This window comes from Amphiura filiformis, chromosome 16 (genome assembly GCF_039555335.1).
Source record: "Amphiura filiformis chromosome 16, Afil_fr2py, whole genome shotgun sequence".
Taxonomy (NCBI): Eukaryota; Metazoa; Echinodermata; class Ophiuroidea; order Amphilepidida; family Amphiuridae; genus Amphiura; species Amphiura filiformis.
In genome coordinates this window covers 59,605,004-59,623,477 of record NC_092643.1, presented here as the reverse complement: position 1 = coordinate 59,623,477, position 18,474 = coordinate 59,605,004, and the positions used below count along the sequence as shown (strand labels likewise).

At 35.5% G+C, this 18,474-nt stretch overlaps 1 pseudogene; it reads right to left on the bottom strand.

Annotated features, from left to right (window-relative positions):
- Positions 1-18,474, bottom strand: part of LOC140172775 (uncharacterized) — a 403,962-nt pseudogene that overhangs the window by 25,922 nt on the left and 359,566 nt on the right.

The following is an 18,474-nucleotide window of genomic DNA, read 5'->3' as shown; positions in this document are numbered from 1 at the left end:
CCATGAGTACGCTTTAAGTGCTCGGGTACCGTAGCCCACGCACTGTGGTTTGATGCTTCTTTGCGATCGGATAATGAGCAAAGTGAAAGGGTATATCCGCTGTTTAACAACCTAGCACAAATCTAGTTTAGCATACATGACTATCTTAGTTTTACATAACGTTTTGTGTCAGTTGGTTAACCCCATGAGAACTACCTGCCTATTGGTCACAAAGAAATTTTCATTATCAATTGGACCAATCAGCAACATTGTTAGAATAATTTCCCCACACAAAAAAATTGGGGCGAATTATTTACAAAGCTCCATTCTGATTGGTGATTAAAATGTAGATATCATATAATTGACCAATCAGTGGCAATGTTAGATCGGCAGGTAGTGCCCATGGGGTTAAAGATTTACATGGCCATAGGGCAGATAGCGTACAAGTCAAAGTCACCTTCTTTAGTCAAATCTTATCTAAAGTTTTAATGCTTCCCTCAAGAACTGCTTAACAATGACTAAGCATGTTTGTGTTTATTTCAATGAATTTCTCATCCTGATTCCTACAAATTTCATCAAAATTCATTTTTTTTCTATAATTTGTTGAAATTGTTTGTCTGCAGTCTGAGTAGTAAGAGTTAATACGTGTTTATCATATGTGGGTGTACACAATACAGGCATAGCTCTTAAACTTGCATTTCCTTTTGAAGATGGCAGTTTTGTTGAAATAAGGATTGGAGAATTAAGCCAGAGGGATTTATGGTTTCAACGATTATCGACTTGAAAGACTGTTTGGGGGATTTCTTGTTTTTCTTTTGATGTCATTTTACGTTATTGTATGTAGAAGTCCTTCCCTGCTTAGGCATAAAAAAATAATGTTTGATTGGCGTAATATGCCAACAAAAATTAGAGTTGGCTGGTTGCTTTTTAATTTTGTTAATTTTTTTTGGAATCAAAGTTTTGGCTGTGTTCTGTAAACAATATACCAAAATAAAATACTGTATACACTTATTTTTGTGTATGTAATTTTTTGGGATTTTGGGATTTTTTGGAAATTGTACGAGTTGTTTATTGTATTTTCGCATGCTGTTATTTTCGCACCTGCACGTCCACACGAAAATAACAGTGTATACCCAATTTGAAATGCCCCATCAAAAAGTACCCCGCAATATAAAAATGCAAAGAAATAACAAGATGCAAAAATACCAGAACTGGATTTACAAAATGATAATAAAGTAAAAATATCTCATTCCTTTTGTGTTTGAAAATATACAGTCGGATCGAGGACAATATTTTTTTTTACTGGGAAAGTAATAGAAAGGTGTGGGGAGGTTCGCCATTTGTAGCCATTTTTACGCTTTATTCAAGATAGACGTTTCGCTGAATAAATCATTCAAAGCCATTTTTTTACTTTTGGAATCTAATTTTTGTATTAAAATAATCTATTTTTCAAAAAATTTAGCTTTTTATTCTAAATTTATATAAAACACAATTTCATTATTGAAAAACAGCATTTTCAAGGGGCTACTCTGCATAAACAAATAAGCATTAAAATAACAACTTAATCACATACACGACTCAACACATTTGTTTTTATTCAAATTTTGTTTTTCTTGGAGGTTAAGTCATCCTCTTGGTCCGAGGTTTCCATGGTTTTGTATTAAAAACACTTAATTTGGAGTTATTTCACTGGCTACCCAGCCTCCTGCAAATTTACATCAATCAAAAATTAATTCCTTTAAAAGCTTTAGGAGATCCAGGATTGACTATTCATTTACTTGCTGTGCAACAACAACACAATTCTAGGAAAATACATGCCGCTCCATTAATGTGGATTGATAACTGATCAAACCCTCTCAATGGGCTGTTCCAATTGAAATTCACACCCCCCCTTCGGAAGACGCAACCTTAATTTTCCACACATGGAGTGTGAATTTCAAATGGGGTTACCTGAATGGGTGACTCCATTTAAAATCTATACACCCCCTGTGTGGGAGATTTAAGGTTGTGTCTTTCATTTCAGTAATTTCGTTCCCCCAAAGAGGATTTTATTATAGTATTATGGGGGCGTCTGAATTTCAACTGGAATAGCCTAATTATTTTAGCTGATGGAGAGGCAGCACTACGACTACATTGAATGTTGTGGTGTACTAGAGCTGCACTAGGCACATGGAGGCACTTTTTAGCCTACTGGCTTGAGTATTTTGTTCGAGCCTGAAAATCTGATTTTTTTTTAAAATTTTTAAAATTTTGCAAATGTTTTAACTTGTGTTTACTATCACATATGATAAATGCATGGAAAACCAATGCATATATAATATGTGATAGATGAAGAGATTAACATTAGTTAATGGTTTGCATATTAAGCAAACAGTATTTTTTTGTAATTTTCTTCCATTTTTTTTCCAAATTACGGTAACTGTGAATGATCCTAGCACTTCAGAATAGGTCCAGTGGGTCTCTGAAGTGGCCGAAAACTTTGAAATGTAAAAAAATTATAAAAAAAAAAAAAATTTACCGGCCGATATTAAGCAATCGATATCGGATATTGGATCGATGACAAATGCCATTTCAGTTGAGCCCTATTTAAAAGATGGATTCTATCAACATTTATTTAATAAGACAGTAAAAGAGTAATGTTCTGTGGCAAACTGACACTATAATGATTGAACAACTTTTCAATAATTCATTGACCAGGTATATTGAACATCTTGTACAAATCTAGCTATTCATCATTGAAAAAAAGAAAGAAATAGTGATGCCAAATCTTTGCATGATGCTTGTGATTCTGCATTACGACTGCTCAGTACCAGAAGTGGGTAAGTGCAATAGCTGCCATGTGTAGCTGCTATGTGTAGATGAGCGCAATAGACTATGTGTAAATTGCCCAATGTTCACAGGGCAGCTATTGCACTTACCCACTTCTGGCACTGAGCAGTCGATTAATCCACGACACAACTGTCACGAGTCCTTTCCTTGCGATATGTTCATTAAAAATTCATTTTTATCATTTGTAAAATAAGTCCCAATTTGTAACTTGTTATCCAAGGTTTATAAAAACATGTATTTGAATAACAAATACCTAATGGTCACTTTTGGCAGGATGTCTTATAGGGCCCTTCATTCCATTTCAAAGCCCATCAATTACTAATCTTAATTAAATTAGTTTGTGCAAATTATGCATCTTCAATAATTTTTATTCTGCTATTAAAAACTATCAAGGACTCCTTTTTTATAAAATGACTATTAATTTTTTAAGCCCTTCCTGCTGGAAATATGTACAACAATTTTACATGTCAAGGGAAAAAAGCGAAACTATATTATTTTGTGATGTAGTTAACCAAAAGGAATCATTTGTAGCTAACATTTTACACGTTCTGCATTTTACATTGAAATATTCAATTTTCCATGTTCCTGTTTTCCGCAAAATGACACCCATAAGTTAACTTTGCTTGATCGCGTCAAATTTTTGAAACACAAAAATCCTTCTCCGATGTGCACAAGCGTAATTTGATCAGATTTATAAGGTGTTCCAAAAACAATTGGTTAAATAACCTAAAGCACCTATGACAGCCAAAGGAGGGGCCAGGGGAGGGACAAGAGATTCAAGCGGAATTTACACTCCGTAATTGAGCCAAGAGTGACCAAATTTATACCAATCGGTTTCCAAAGCAGCAACAAGCGCTGTCAATTTGGTTTGACGGCCTTTATCCCAGATGTACATTGTACGAGCGTACCTAGCAGCATGGATACTGATATTGGACTCTGTCATGTTTGACATTTGCTTAAAAAGGTACCTTTTTCAGAGTATGACTCTGAAAAAGGTAACTTTTTAAGCAAATACATTGTACCTATTTCCTTTTTCTTCAATCATTTTGTATCTCCACATATATCCCAACAAGCATGCAATAATGACATAGATCATATTAAAGACAAGAATAGAACCATGAAAATAAAGCAAAATCATTTTATACACCCAAGCAGTCTTTACCTTATTAGAAAGATTTCCCAGAAATTTTTATGCAGAAATATCAGACACCAACAACCATTATAGATCAAGAATAACAGAACTAATTAAAATCTGTCTGTGATGCAACGAGATTAGATGGCAAAAAAGGCAAAGTTCCAGCAAAAGCAGAATGAAAGAGAAAGTCCCATATCACCAATCCCTACATGTACAGCTCAAGAAAAAATTCACCAAGTTCAGATGTAAAACCCACATTGGTTGAAAGTTTAACAGAAGAAGGACTCACAAGGGCAGTGGCAGCACCATGAGGGGGTGGGGAACCCCCCAGTCTTCCCTCAGTTAGAACTCTCCCCCCGTTTCCACACCAGTAAAAACCCAAAATGATCACTTTTTGTGTAATTTTGTCCAAAATGTGTTGATTTTGCCCCTCCTCCCCCAAAATTCATTTTGCCCCCTACCCATGTCCCCCCTGAAGAAAATTTCCTGGTGCTGACACTGCACAAGGGTTATTATGTACAGAGGTAATCAAAGTGATGTCACATGTCTGCCACCATGCAGGTTCTTTTAGGTGCCTTTAGGATTTGATCCTTCATGAACTAAAAGTGGCATAGCGCAAGTCAATCGGTTGGGGGCACTAGCCCTTTTCCACCACAATTGGAGTTTTCAAGACTTTCACTTGATTGGGGGAGCTGTGCTCTCCATGCCTCTATGATGCTACATCACTTAGCACAAACCCAAACATGGCACCAACGCACAATAACAGTTGCATGATATGCTGCGCTCTGTGCGTAGTGCCCAATGGATGTACTCACATCAATTTCTATCCAAATGAGAAATATGATACCCAAAGCCATAAGAATAGGATAGGACAGAGACAGAGAGGACAGACAGACACAAAAGACAAGAAGATCTGAATCAATCCTGGGAGAGACATTCCAGGCATGATTTACCATTATCATTGGCCTGCTTTGCAAGCTTACGCAAAAGGCGGCTGCAAAGCTGGATGTTCTGGTAGCAGTCATTGCATGATTTCCGCTGTTCCGCTGGTCACTGTCACCGTGGATGCAGACTGGCTTAGCGTGGCGTCACTGTCGCTGTGGTGCGCTGTGGTGCCGAAGTAACCACTGTCAGGGGTGGTGGTTTAACACCAGGAGTAGGTCCTCCTGAAAGATACAAATCAAATCAAAGAGAAAGATTACTTTACAATGTTATACTTTTGTATTTATTTGGAAAAGTTTCACTTCCCCAGTATTGGGCTATTTTGAAATCCATACACCCCCAATGGAAGACATGTCCTCAATCTCCAACAGTCGGTGTGAATTTTAAATAGGGTTACCTGAATGGCTGACTCCATAATCTACATGTACACCCTCTGTGTGGGAGATTAAGATCATGTCTTCCATACGGGGTGTGGAATTCAACTGGAATAGCTCATTATAGTTTGCTTTTTACAAGTTTCGGCACACTCTCTAGCTGTGGTTTTGGAAAATGTTATTACCGGTAGTTCTGGGTTCAGTCTCGTCTAGTCTTGCTCACAGTCTTCATTCCACTCTATCAGTGGTGGCAATTGGCAAACTCTAGCATAGTCCTTTTATTCTTCTGTGGCTGAACATGCCTTACAAGGACTGTGGCAGAGACTACTGCACTGATCCCAGAATGCAAGAATTGGTTTAATTATTGATGGCATTACAGAATCCCTTTTTCAATGTTTTCACTCCTCTTTGTTCAAATTGAATCAAATCTTTATCCAACAAAAGTACCAATTTCACCTAAAACAAAAGTAAACTGGATCAGGTAAAACACACATATAAATCGTTGCTAACCAGTAGCTGCAGGACGAACAGTCCACTTCCATTGCACTTAAATCCACTCTCATCCCCACCACAACCTACTAAGAACCCAAAATGCTCACTGAACTTTACTTCTGTACATATTGTACTAACATCAACTCCCAGATATCAAGAGGTCAATCTCTCCACTCATGCCACTAATGGCAGGTCAGTGAATTGTGCACTTTAGGCGTTGTATTCTGGTGCACTTTTAAGCGCTTGTGAGCTGAGCGGGCAAATTGAGTGTGACAGGGGAAAGGAAACCGAGGTCTGCAAAATGCCTACACCTACATGTGTGAGTCAACGTGTGAGATAAGAGATAGTGACAGCTTGGCAAAACTTAATGAGAACTAAAACAACACAACATGAAGCATGAAAACCACTATCAAAAAAGTTGTGGCGAAAGGGACAGACAGACAGAAAAACAGACAAACAGAGGGAGATAACTGAGACAGGAAGATAGCAGTGGTGTGCATAGGTTTTCAAAAAGTGACAGGGACGAGGGTCAAGAATTTTCCCATTGGTAGTCCCATAATCCCCCGACTGGCGAATGTGGAGGCAGGGAGACATGTTTTTGGCAGATACTGAGACATAAGGGATACAGACAAAATGAGAAAGAAATGTAGAGCAAAAGAGAGACAAGATGGTGAGAGAGAGAGAGAGAGAGAGAGACAGAGGGGGGGAGGAGAAAGATAAGAGAACATGCAGAGAAAAAGAGATGGAGAAAGAACAAGGCAAAGTGCAATAGAGAGAGAAAGCTTTTGACCAAATGTTGTTATAAATGTATTGCAGACTTGCTTTTTGCACGGCTGTTGAATTCCTCTCCTAATTTGATAATGGAACAATCATTTGAAGTCAGTTCTGGAATCTAAACCCAACTTACACACATCACAACAAAACGCATTTCTCTCTCTCATACCATTTTTCCAAGGCTGCTGAATTCCTCACGTAATTTGTTATAAAAGGGAGTAATCACCTTAGTCGGTTCTGGAATCTAAACCCAACTTGTGCATGTCAAATATAAAATGCATTTCTCTCTCTCATGCCACTTTTGTAAGGCTGCTGAATTCCTCTCCTAACTTGATAAATTAAGGGAACAATCATTTTAAGTCAGTTCGGGAATCTAAACCCAACTTGTGCATGTCAACTATAAAATGCATTTCTCTCTCCTGCCATTTTTAATAATCCATTTTACTCCCTAACTTGATGGATCAGAAGACATCGATATACTCGTAACCTTTGCAAAATACCTCCCTCAAGCAAACTGAATAGTACATTCAAAAACATGATAAATGTCACATATAATATTCATAGCAATCTGCCTATTCTCAGTCAGAAAATTGTGACAGGATTTCAGCCTTAATGTGATTAGATGCGGGCTGATAGTGACACTATGTAACACTACATGTATGTTCACTTCCGATGTTTTCTTGAGTGTTAATACATTGAATATGTTGAGGATTTTATGCAATGATCTCAACATGACTGGATCCATAAGAATTGAAAAATTGAAAAAACCCTTGTCCTACAGGGCAAAAGTGCATATATATTTGAGCAATGAAACATGGTATACATTTTATGTAAAAAAATTTTGATTAAATATAATTTTAATATGGATATAGCAAAATCACATGAATCTCCAGGACATAAGTCACTATAATGAGTCACTATAACATAACTTAAGAAGTGCTAAAACTAATGCTCTAACTAAGGGGGACTGGTCACAGGTGTCCTATGTATTATCCCCCATCGCTGAAGTGGAAGCCTCTAGTGTTTTGTATAGGACTAAGGGTGGTTATTAGGGTTAAACAAGCATTATGCATTTAAAAAAATGCTTCAAATGTTTAACAGAAAAAAATGTGTTTAAAAGTGTTTGTTCCGCAGTGGCTTGACTTTCTACATACACATGGGTTTTACATTCTATTTTCCACTTTGTACATTTTAAAAGATATTAAAAATTGCAGTCCCCATCCCATAAAAAATTGCAGTATGTTAAAATACTAAAAGAAGGTCCTGATTGGTTACTTCAAACAGCACATACACATAACATAATAGCATCAGTTGAACTTGATACACACATCACATGATGACACAAACATAACCCAACAATTTGCTTCCACTTTCAAAAACAACCTGAAACTAAGACATTTCTTTGTTTGATGTGCAATAGAAATTCTAAATCATTGTTCAACATTTTCCAAAAAATGACCTGAAACTAAGATATTTCTTTGTTTGACCTGCAATCAAAAGTTAAAATCATCTTTCAAATTTGTTCAAAAACAATCTGAAACTGGATATTTCTTTGTTTGATGTGCAATCGAAAGTTAAAATCATCTTTCAAAATTACATTTTAAGAAAGTTTTGTAATAATTAGATTTTCTCATATCTATTGATGTATTCAAAGAAACAAGTGCATGTCTCTTTATTGACAAAGGTCTGTTGTTTCTATTGGATATACTTTACCTTATAATTGCATGGTGCATACATGTACTGGACTGATAAAGATTTTATAAATGCCCATCAAGTTTCAATTTCTCTTTTATTACAACCGCAAGCAAGGAAAATCACTTTTGTTCAACTTTGAAAATCAAAAATATTAAAACCCACAAGTGGAATTGGAAAGTGATCACGCCTGACTAAAACCATATCCCAAACTTATACACATGTACCTGGTTACCCCAGCTGGGTGACCCCACACTGGGCTATTCCAGTTGAAATCCATATACCCCCTGACATGATCTTAATATGGGGTTACCCGAATGTGTGACTCCGAAATCAACACCCCCTGTGTGGGAGATGAAGTTCATGCCTTCCATAGGGGGTGTATGGATTTCAATAATTTTGGCTATTTTCTGAAAAACTTGAGAAAGTTTTGAAAAAAGGACCTAGAAAAAGGGGTCATTGATATACCAAAAGACCGAAACTCCTACCCATGTTTGCAGCACGTCCCCGTACATGGTCATTTGTACCGAGTACCCCCTGGGTTGGAAGTTCACTACTCACTGGCTTGGAGCCCCTGATCTAACCAACGAAACTATTCAAATACCATACCATGCAAATAACACTTCACATGATCATTTAAAATTAATGGCATCACTTCCCACTCTTGAGATGTTCCAATACATTCTATTAATCACATTATTTTAAATGGTTCATCATCATTATTGTAACGAGACGCATACTCATATAATATTTACAACACAATAATAGTAGCATAATTTGTCTTCCTACATACGCATAATGACAACATCGCATCTTAGAATATTAAATCGTTAAATTTATCTCATGAGGACCGGCGTTAACCAAGAAGTAATAATCACACGCAATACTTGCAATTACATTTCATTGTGAATATATCTTGCAGTAGCATTTTTTGTTTTTCCACACAATAGTCACACCATTTTACATAACACATTTTTATATTTGTCTCTCACATCTACCAACAATATCTGGTAAGAAATAAGTGTAGTACAAGAAGTAATCTGAAACGACTTCAGGCGTTCGGCGGAATCGGCCTTCATGGGATAGAGCTGCTATATATTAAGTAATCAGAACTACCATAGCATTCAACGAGTAACACGACTCGTATCCATTTACTCCTGAACGATCCAAGTCCCTTAAGGGGTCTTGGCCTATTTACATATTTCGAAACACAATCATGTAAGAGGCTCACACCTATCTTACAAAATTCTGATATAGAGATGTTGATGAAGTGTATCAAATTTTGAGCAGGTTTAATTAGTAACATTGGGAACATGCCTGTGTACTGATTAAAGAAGATGGGACCAAGTTTAAAGGATGGTCAAGATGCATGTTCAAACATTTGAACTGGTATTGGATATTTGGAATGTAAATATATGCAAATGACATCATTAAGTATTCATCATATGCTTGTTAGTGTCCATGCCTGTCACAGTACATCAAAATCAGTGAACACATGAATCCAATTCTAGACACACAAGATTTCTAAAGCCCTATACTATACTGGTTCACATATCGTAAAACTGCAAAATGTATTTCAGCAGTAAGGCCACAAATGTTTTTTTTTTTTTTCAAATCAAAATCTGAATTCACAAAGCCTTCAAAATTATGTACCAAAAAACTACCAAATGCCTGCTATTATGACAATAAAGAAGCATTCTGATTACGATTATTAGATAATGGTTAATAAGATATAATAAGAATTTTAACTAAACAATTTGCTGACAGCGGGTCACAGAGTATCATACATGTATGTACAACAACATCATGAGAGTCATTGTAAATGACAGTCAACTTGCTTAGAGTAAGAAAACAATTTTGATATCAACTTTCCCTCATTTTGTCATTTCTAATTCCTTCACTCATAACTCTTATCCAGACTGTAATAAATAGGGAGAAAACAAACCATATATATGAAACTTCAACTTCAAACCAAAAAACTCCCCATCATCTCTGCTAACGGCACTTTTCAAAAAAACTATATCGCTCACAGGCGGATATTGGTATGCTATTGTACAGGAGATGGTGCAGAAGTAAGATAAACAGGGTTAAGCGCAAACTGAGAGTGACACTGATGAATGGCCTGGGTTGACCCTTTGGTATCAGGAGCGGGCCAGACTGCGTGCCTTGTCCCAGACTCCCACCTGCTAGCGATAGAGGCGGACAGGCCTAGGCACGTGCCTGGCATACCTCGCATCATTACTATCATGTCGGCCCTGTCTAGGATCTGTGTCACATATATGCAAGTCACTTCAACATCCCACATTTGATTGCTTAGTGAAAAGTACTTGGATATTTGAGAACTGGAGAAACTGACTATTCAAATCTTTCTACATTTTCAAAGACTCAAAGTACATGTGCACATCATTTGGGAGGATCTCAATTGTTTGATAGATAATTGTGTTGTAGTAAATTGCAGATAATAATAGATAATTGCAGGCCTTGGTTTATTTCTCAGGATCCTGAACAAGCTGTATAAAAGTAAACTATTGAACCAACACAAGTCACTCACAAAGGGTGGCAGTGAGATTTTGATATCCTCTCTCTTCCTTTCCCACGGGTAAGTTTTTCTTGTCTTTCTATTCTCCCCTCTCAAGTAGTCCACAATGAACTTAAGTGATGGGTCCATTTTACCTTATGGGAAAATATGGATTTCAGAATCAGGAGCAAAAAATATTGAGTCAAAAATACAGACATTATCTTCCGACACTATTCCTAATAGCTATAACCTTGTCTTGTACTCTTCAATTTGAAAGATTTTAATATTTTTTTAACTCATTATTTCTGTTCATGTAGCTTCATGTATCATCTTTAATTGCATGGATTTCACAATAAATCTCATTTTGCTTGTTTTGAAGACGGTATTATTAGCTAATCCATTCCAGCCAAAACACTCTCATTGTCAATTACACAGTCCATTAATCACAACCAAACAACCATGTCTCAACATCTGACCTCAAGTTGTGGATTATGAGTTTTGTACCCAACACAAAAAGGTCATTCTACAAATGTGCTAACATATTTGAGATAACTAACTTTGTCCTAAGGGATGAGCATGTTTAAGATCCTCTAGTATTACCTTGTCATCTGAATTCTGACAAAGAATTAACCAATGACGTCTTCATGGAAAATCAATTGATCTACAGACAATGACAATTCAAACCTATCTTTGATAACCCTCTGTTCGCATCTGATCCACTGTAAATATGAAACACGCATATCAGTTCCACCGCTTATAATATAAACCCTTGTCTCCGCATCGACAGAACCATAGATTTAAACTGACTGTTCTTATGGTTCCGTATTAAAGTGCCAATGTTTAGCTAAGCAATACAGCTATCAAAAATCATAAATCATATCCGGGATGGTAGTGACGACCTTACGACCCCATTGCCAGTACTGATTCATTATTCAAATAAGAAGATGGGACAGCAGATGATCAAGCATTCCCAGCATGCTTCACTAAATAACATTTTAAGACAATTTTACCAGATTTGACTTGGGGTAGGCCTGCTCAAATTTGATTTGGGTAGGGTGTGTCAACGAGAATTTGAAAGTGGACCCATCAATATACCAATTTTTCAAAAATTTGGACCCATCGATATACATGTCAAAATTTTCAGCCAAATTGTTTTAAATATTTAAAACTTTGTCCTCAAATTTTGTGGATATTTCTAAAAATTAGCTACAGGGAGGCAAAATTGGACAATTCCCCCACCCCCCCAATTTTTTTTTTTTTTTTTTTTTTAATTTTGAAAAAGGACCCATGCATCCATACCAAAATTGGCCTAGAAAAGGGGGCCATTGATATCAAAAGGCCAAAAATGCTACCCATGTTTGCGGCACATCCCTGTATGGTCATTTACGATGAGTTTTGAGATCAAAGTTTCAAGTCAACATTATTGACCCTGTTGATGTTCTGTAAACTCTAACACTCGATAAAGTATTATAGCACGATTCTAGGCATTATGTGATCTAGCTCAATTTTTGGCAATGCATCATGGGAAAGCAATGCAGAATTTTCTACTAATGGGAAGATGGGAGGGAGTCAGCCATGTTTGATCATCTTCATACATCTTTGACAGTTGGGTTTATATCATCATGATGGCTTTGTCTCAACTATAATCTGTTTTGATGAGAAAAAAGATTTATCTCACAAATTGCTACAAATATATTCATATTGTAGTATTAAAGTCTAGTATTATTTTGGATTTTTGAATAAGACTTGTTTCGTGGAACCTCTTTGATAAGTGTTGTGTACATTGTATATCATGGGAAATTGACACCAAATGAAATAAGAAACTAAATCCATAATATTTATTAATTAAAACTATAATTAGAATTATTGGTTTCACAATAAATATACAATTACAAATTTTTCAGTACATGCATGTTTTGTCTTACAGATATTTGTTATGTTTTTAAACACAAATTAATATATTTAAAGGGCATTCAGAAATGTTGTATATTTTTTCTGGGATTATACCATCATTTAGTAATATCTCATTATTTCAAAATAAATTATTAATGTATCAGCATATAATGCTAATAAAAGTACAGTATGTTGTAGTTCTTTGTGCATGGTATTACTGGTCCTTTTATCTATATTATGCTTAACATTACTTTTGTGATAAGTAAAATTTGTTTGTTAAATATGTTATACATCTTCTAATATGATAAAACCAAAATTTCAAAAAAATTGGTTGCATCTATTTTTCATAACTTCATCAGGCTAAATTTATCAGTTTTTTCCGTAACAGGCAAACATATTTTATCAAGCCAAATGTACACTGGTAACACGTACATACATGTATACCAGTAAATAGTAACTCTTCTTTTTAACAAAACATAATTTTCTGCTATCACTAGCAATAATTGAATAAATCGTTCTCAGATCCATACATCTCAAAATGCCTCGGTGAAATTAAAAGGAGGGTTGCAGCACACACATATTTCAGCTGGCAGATCACCAACATTCGGGCTGGACCTTTGATTACCAACCACACTCACTTGCAGGTGATGACCGGGTTGGTAATAATATGTCATCCTCGCATTAATCTAAAGAGGTTACACAGCAATGTCACCATGAAAATTCAATTTGGCTATTCCAGTTGAAGTCCATACACCCCCTGTAAAAGACATGCCCTTAATCTCCTACGCAGGGAGTGTCGATTTCAAGTGGAGCCACTCATTCAGGCTGGTAATCTCATTTGAAATTCACACTCCTGTGTAGAAGATTAAGGTCATATCTTCCATAGGGGTGTATGGATTTCAAAAGGAATGGCCCAATTTGGCGGTGGTAATGGCGATGCATGTGTGATCATTGTGAAAGCGCTTGTAATTCAAAGTTATCAATTGTCATTGTCAGTGCGGTAACAATATCAATTGTAAATTTGATGATATTTTAATAATTGTTCAATGAGAGATAAAAAAAATAGTACTGGCGGAGTTGACCTTGGTGCCATCTTTGTTAATTTGAAATTTCAATGTGACACACACTAGCTACAGTAGGAGCATTATTGTGTGCTTAATATAGAATTTTACGTTGAATAATAATAATAATAAATTGGCTGCAATTTCCATTATGCAAGCTTTAAATTTAGTATCTTCATGCAATCAATATCATGTTAGTCAATGAGCAAATATAATGTTGCTTATCATTTCATAACGCTTTAAATTGGATTGGAAAAATAACATTCGTTACTCACAAGCCACAAGGCCAATGACTCCATTTTCCTTTTGATCTTTAAAATTCTGAAACTTGATATTCAGTCTCATAATAATCTATTATAGTATTATTCACAAAACCGTAGCCAGGGGGTGTGATGCATTCCCCAGAACAAATACCAATCTAAAAAGAAGGTTCACTTTTTTCTGTAAAAAACATTGAAAACTAGCCTTTTTTTGAAGGAAAAATTCACAAAAGGCAACTTTTTCTGGCAAAAACATTGAAATCAGCATTTTTTGAAGGAAATTCACAAAGGTCCACTTTTTTTAAACTCCCCATACCCCCAAATAAATCATGGCTATTCATGTGTACTCTTAGGGCCCCATACATTGTACATCCATTCACCCAATACATACCTACATGTACATGTACACACACAAATGAAATTTTTAAAAGCCTGAAATACTATTTTAAATAAAAAAAAGCATCTCTGTATTTTAAATTGTAGCAGTAACTTGTTTCAACATACACTTTATCTCACAGATTCATCTACATGTACGAACTAAAAGCACACAAAAAGCTTTTATCCTTTTCTCCTTGTTAAATTTGTATCGCTCTTTAAGGCTTAGTTCACACTTTACGTTTAAATAATTTAAAGCGCTCTACAGTAATGGATCTTGTAATTAGTCCTAATTCATACGTAATCTGCCACCATGGTCAACCTAGCTTGCAGCAACACTCGCACCGCGTTTTATTGTCGCAAATACGGAGAGGAAGCAAAAGACGACTCGTTGCGAATCAGATTAAGACAGAAGGTGAAGAGGAAGATTGTCGTCAGACCGCGAATGTCAGTAATGCCCTGATTGGCCGGTGGGTAAGAATGTAACCGCAGCAGCGAAGGTTAAAGGTGCGATAGCCACGACGAAGGCTAATATAGTTTGTATTACATGAGTTATCGACCAGGCTCCTACTATTATTGTACGGATAATACTTATGCATTTTGCTGGAAGGTATTTTCACAGGTTCAGTAAAAAGAAATTGATACGTGTGGAACTAATTGCTTACAGAGGAGAGATAGGGGTTTAATTTAGTACAAAGAAACCTTGGATTACAACTTAATATATATTTTTTCTATTTCTGAAACAAACATAAAATATCAGTTATACAATTTAATTTCAAACAATTAAATTGTTCTGCCTGATGGACTGTTTTTATTGCCGACTGACAAATGGATTCACATAAAAAATCCAATGATGATGTCTGGTAACAAAAGGCTGGAGAGAAATTTAACAGATGTAAGCTTAGCAAAAGGCATGGCACCCAGCAGCATCTGGTCACATATGCATTAAATTTAACTTTCATATGATTTTATTTTCACAATTTTTTTTAACACTTCCATAAAATCACATATTTATAATGCATATAAAAAGAGGGACTGAACTTTTATTATACTGAATATATAATTTTACCTCTTGCATTTGCATAGTGAATAATTCTTGGGAATAATTCAGTGAAAAAATTAAATATTTAGTGAAAATTATTGAAAAAAAAAAGAAACATTTACACCTCTCACTTTGCTTCATGGTCTGTATCCCATTTATAGAAAATTGAATTTGATCACAAGCATTGAATACAATGTATAGTAATACACCTGGCTGGTATTATTTTTATTCAGAAAATAATATTTTATATTTTTAAGGGATTCTTTTTTAATCAATTTTTCTAGTTTATTATTTTTTCTATGATGGTCAGAATGTGCAGCGTACTTTTTAGTTTAATTTATTTGCATATAATTGTCCACATTATTTGTACGAATATTTGTCAGTTTTATATATTTGCTGGTTACAAAGCTAGTACAGTAATAATGGTGATCAGTAAATCAATAATGAAGCTATATTTAGGCATATCATATTTAGCCATGAACAGTTCAACATTTGCTTGGTTACATTACATACATGTGTGGTATTGATCCCAAAATATTTATTGCATAACCAAATTAATTCAACATTAACACATAGGGCCCTAATAGCTCCTAATTAAATAGGCTAACTGCTAAGCTTTTTAGGAAACATGACATTTCTCCACAGATCAAACATGGACATTTATAAGCCCCCTAAATATTTCAAAGGCGAAAGATCAAATCAAATTAATATGCATTTTTGAGTAAGACAAACCCATCAAAATAATAATAATATTACAAATCAAATGGTTATATTTTATCGCAAAATCAGTGTAAATACCCATAATTAGAGCTATTTTAAGGTATCATACAATAATGCCTGAAAAAAAGGAGGAGGTCTCTTTTTATTTGTTGTTCTGAGAGAGATAGGCCCCTCTCCCGGGGCCCCTCTAACTACCACAACACCTAATATAAAAGTGTTTCTTGTTGAAGCATCTCTACTTCCTAGACATATTTTTTGAAAAGTTTCTAAAAACAAAAATAAATTGAAGAAACCTCAAAAAAGGAAGCGGTGGGGGACATGAAACATGTTTATTTTTTTATTTGGCCTTAAATAAAATGTGAGCAAAAAATGTAGCCTACACTTTGGATTTCGTAGGGTTCACTCCCTTGTGTGAACATAGAAAAGCCCATGATCCTTAAATTGCATGTTAGTCCCCATTTTATACTTTTGCATGTAGAGGCCCTATTTATCAGATGGTCCATTTTTTGAAAATTCCAGCACACTCTATCCCCTACCCCCCCTTTCAACCCTGATCTCTGACACAAAGAATTTGTGCCAATTAATACTATTGAGTACTAACTAGTGCTCTATCCCTCTTTCTAGATTGCACAAAATGCAGCCTTACACTACACATAACCTGGGCACATAACCTACATTGTAACCTACACTATACAATACAAAGGGCCCATTAACCATACACAATGCATTTGTATAGAAATTATGGAATAAATAACAAGTTTATCTTTAATCATGTTAGCAGAAATGCAACTCTTCCATAACCTACCTTTTTTCATAAACGTTTCCAACTTCATGATTTCTCTCTCTTCATAATATTATATCCAAAACAATATGATCCACAAACCAGGAAAACAGTAACTTGTGTCGTACCACAACCTTTTCGGCACAGCCCAACTATTAATACTAATGGTGGTATTTAATCAAAACCGATTTATACCAATATGTTCTTACAGACTGATTTCCATCAATACACATCGTTGCCTTTGTTCATCCTCGGTCAGTCAGGTTATATGCTTGTTCAGGCTAAGGACACATGTGCCTAATCCTCTATAGCATCAAGGACTTGCAATTTTATTATGGCTGCAGTAAGCTTGTTATTCATAATTGCATTGTGTTCAATAATATCTCCATTGTAATGGCGCAAATGGTATTTTTAACATCAATATGACATGATTGATATACAATATTATCCTGTTGTGTTCAAGCTAAGTCCTTTATGATTATATTCACTCTGGTGATGAATAAAGAGTAATCACTACACCAGGAATTTGGCTTCATTAATCAGATTATGCAAATCTTATCGCTGTAATTATGCTATACAAGAGTGGTAATAATATCCTAAGCTGAACAAATTTTAACCTTCAAAATATTAAACCAGAGAAAAGCTTAATGGCATGATTGGTAGTTTGAAGAAAGACTCCATATTATTCCACTTTAAACACACACAAATCTTGAAGCAAGTGGCAAGGTCATCACACACAAAACAGTTTTCTTTAATATAATGTCACCGCTATTTCCTTCTATTGAACAAGCAATATAATCAGCATCAGCTCATATTAGACACGATTCCATTCCAATCACTTCAAGTTCAAGTTGATTCTGTGCTTTAGTCCATCCCACATCAACTTGGAAATGTAATCCACATTATATCATGATTATTATATCCAACAAGTTCACTCCTATCTCAAAACATCATTCCTTGTAGTATAACATGTAACACATCAGCTGCAGTCATGTGTCCTGCATGTCCCAACACAAATATTTCCACACACATGCACCCCAACACCCCAATTACCCAGTCAACTTGACCAAGAGATGGCCGACCAAACAATGAGCAAACCCCTGCAAGCCCACTATTCTGTTTCCCACTTTTCCTTTTGTTGTGGGTTCTTCCATCAATGACACACACTCCTGGTGCTAAGATAATTGTAAGTCACTTAATTTTCGCGGCTCATTTTTTTTCACACATACGTAAATGATGACTCATTTTTATCAGGATTTGTGCTATAAAATATTAAGCTCTTTGCAAAGTACTATTACTAATAATGACAAAGAACACTATCTATCAAGAAGTAATTAAAAACATAAACATGCAATCTTTAAATGTGAAATTAAAATACCTCTTAAAAATAAGATATTTGTGAGTAACCCTTGCCTGCTGCCTGAGGGTAAAGATTTGCTTTGTTTCCTTTGGCAGAGCCCAAACAAAGCCCCCCTAGTCACCTCTTGCACCTGTCAGGTTTCATCTGTCTAGGGGATAAAAAAACCCTAAAATTGTAAACCGCAAACCTCTCGTTATCGTCTATTCTCCAACACCTAATATTTACATACCTCATACCTGGTGCCTGA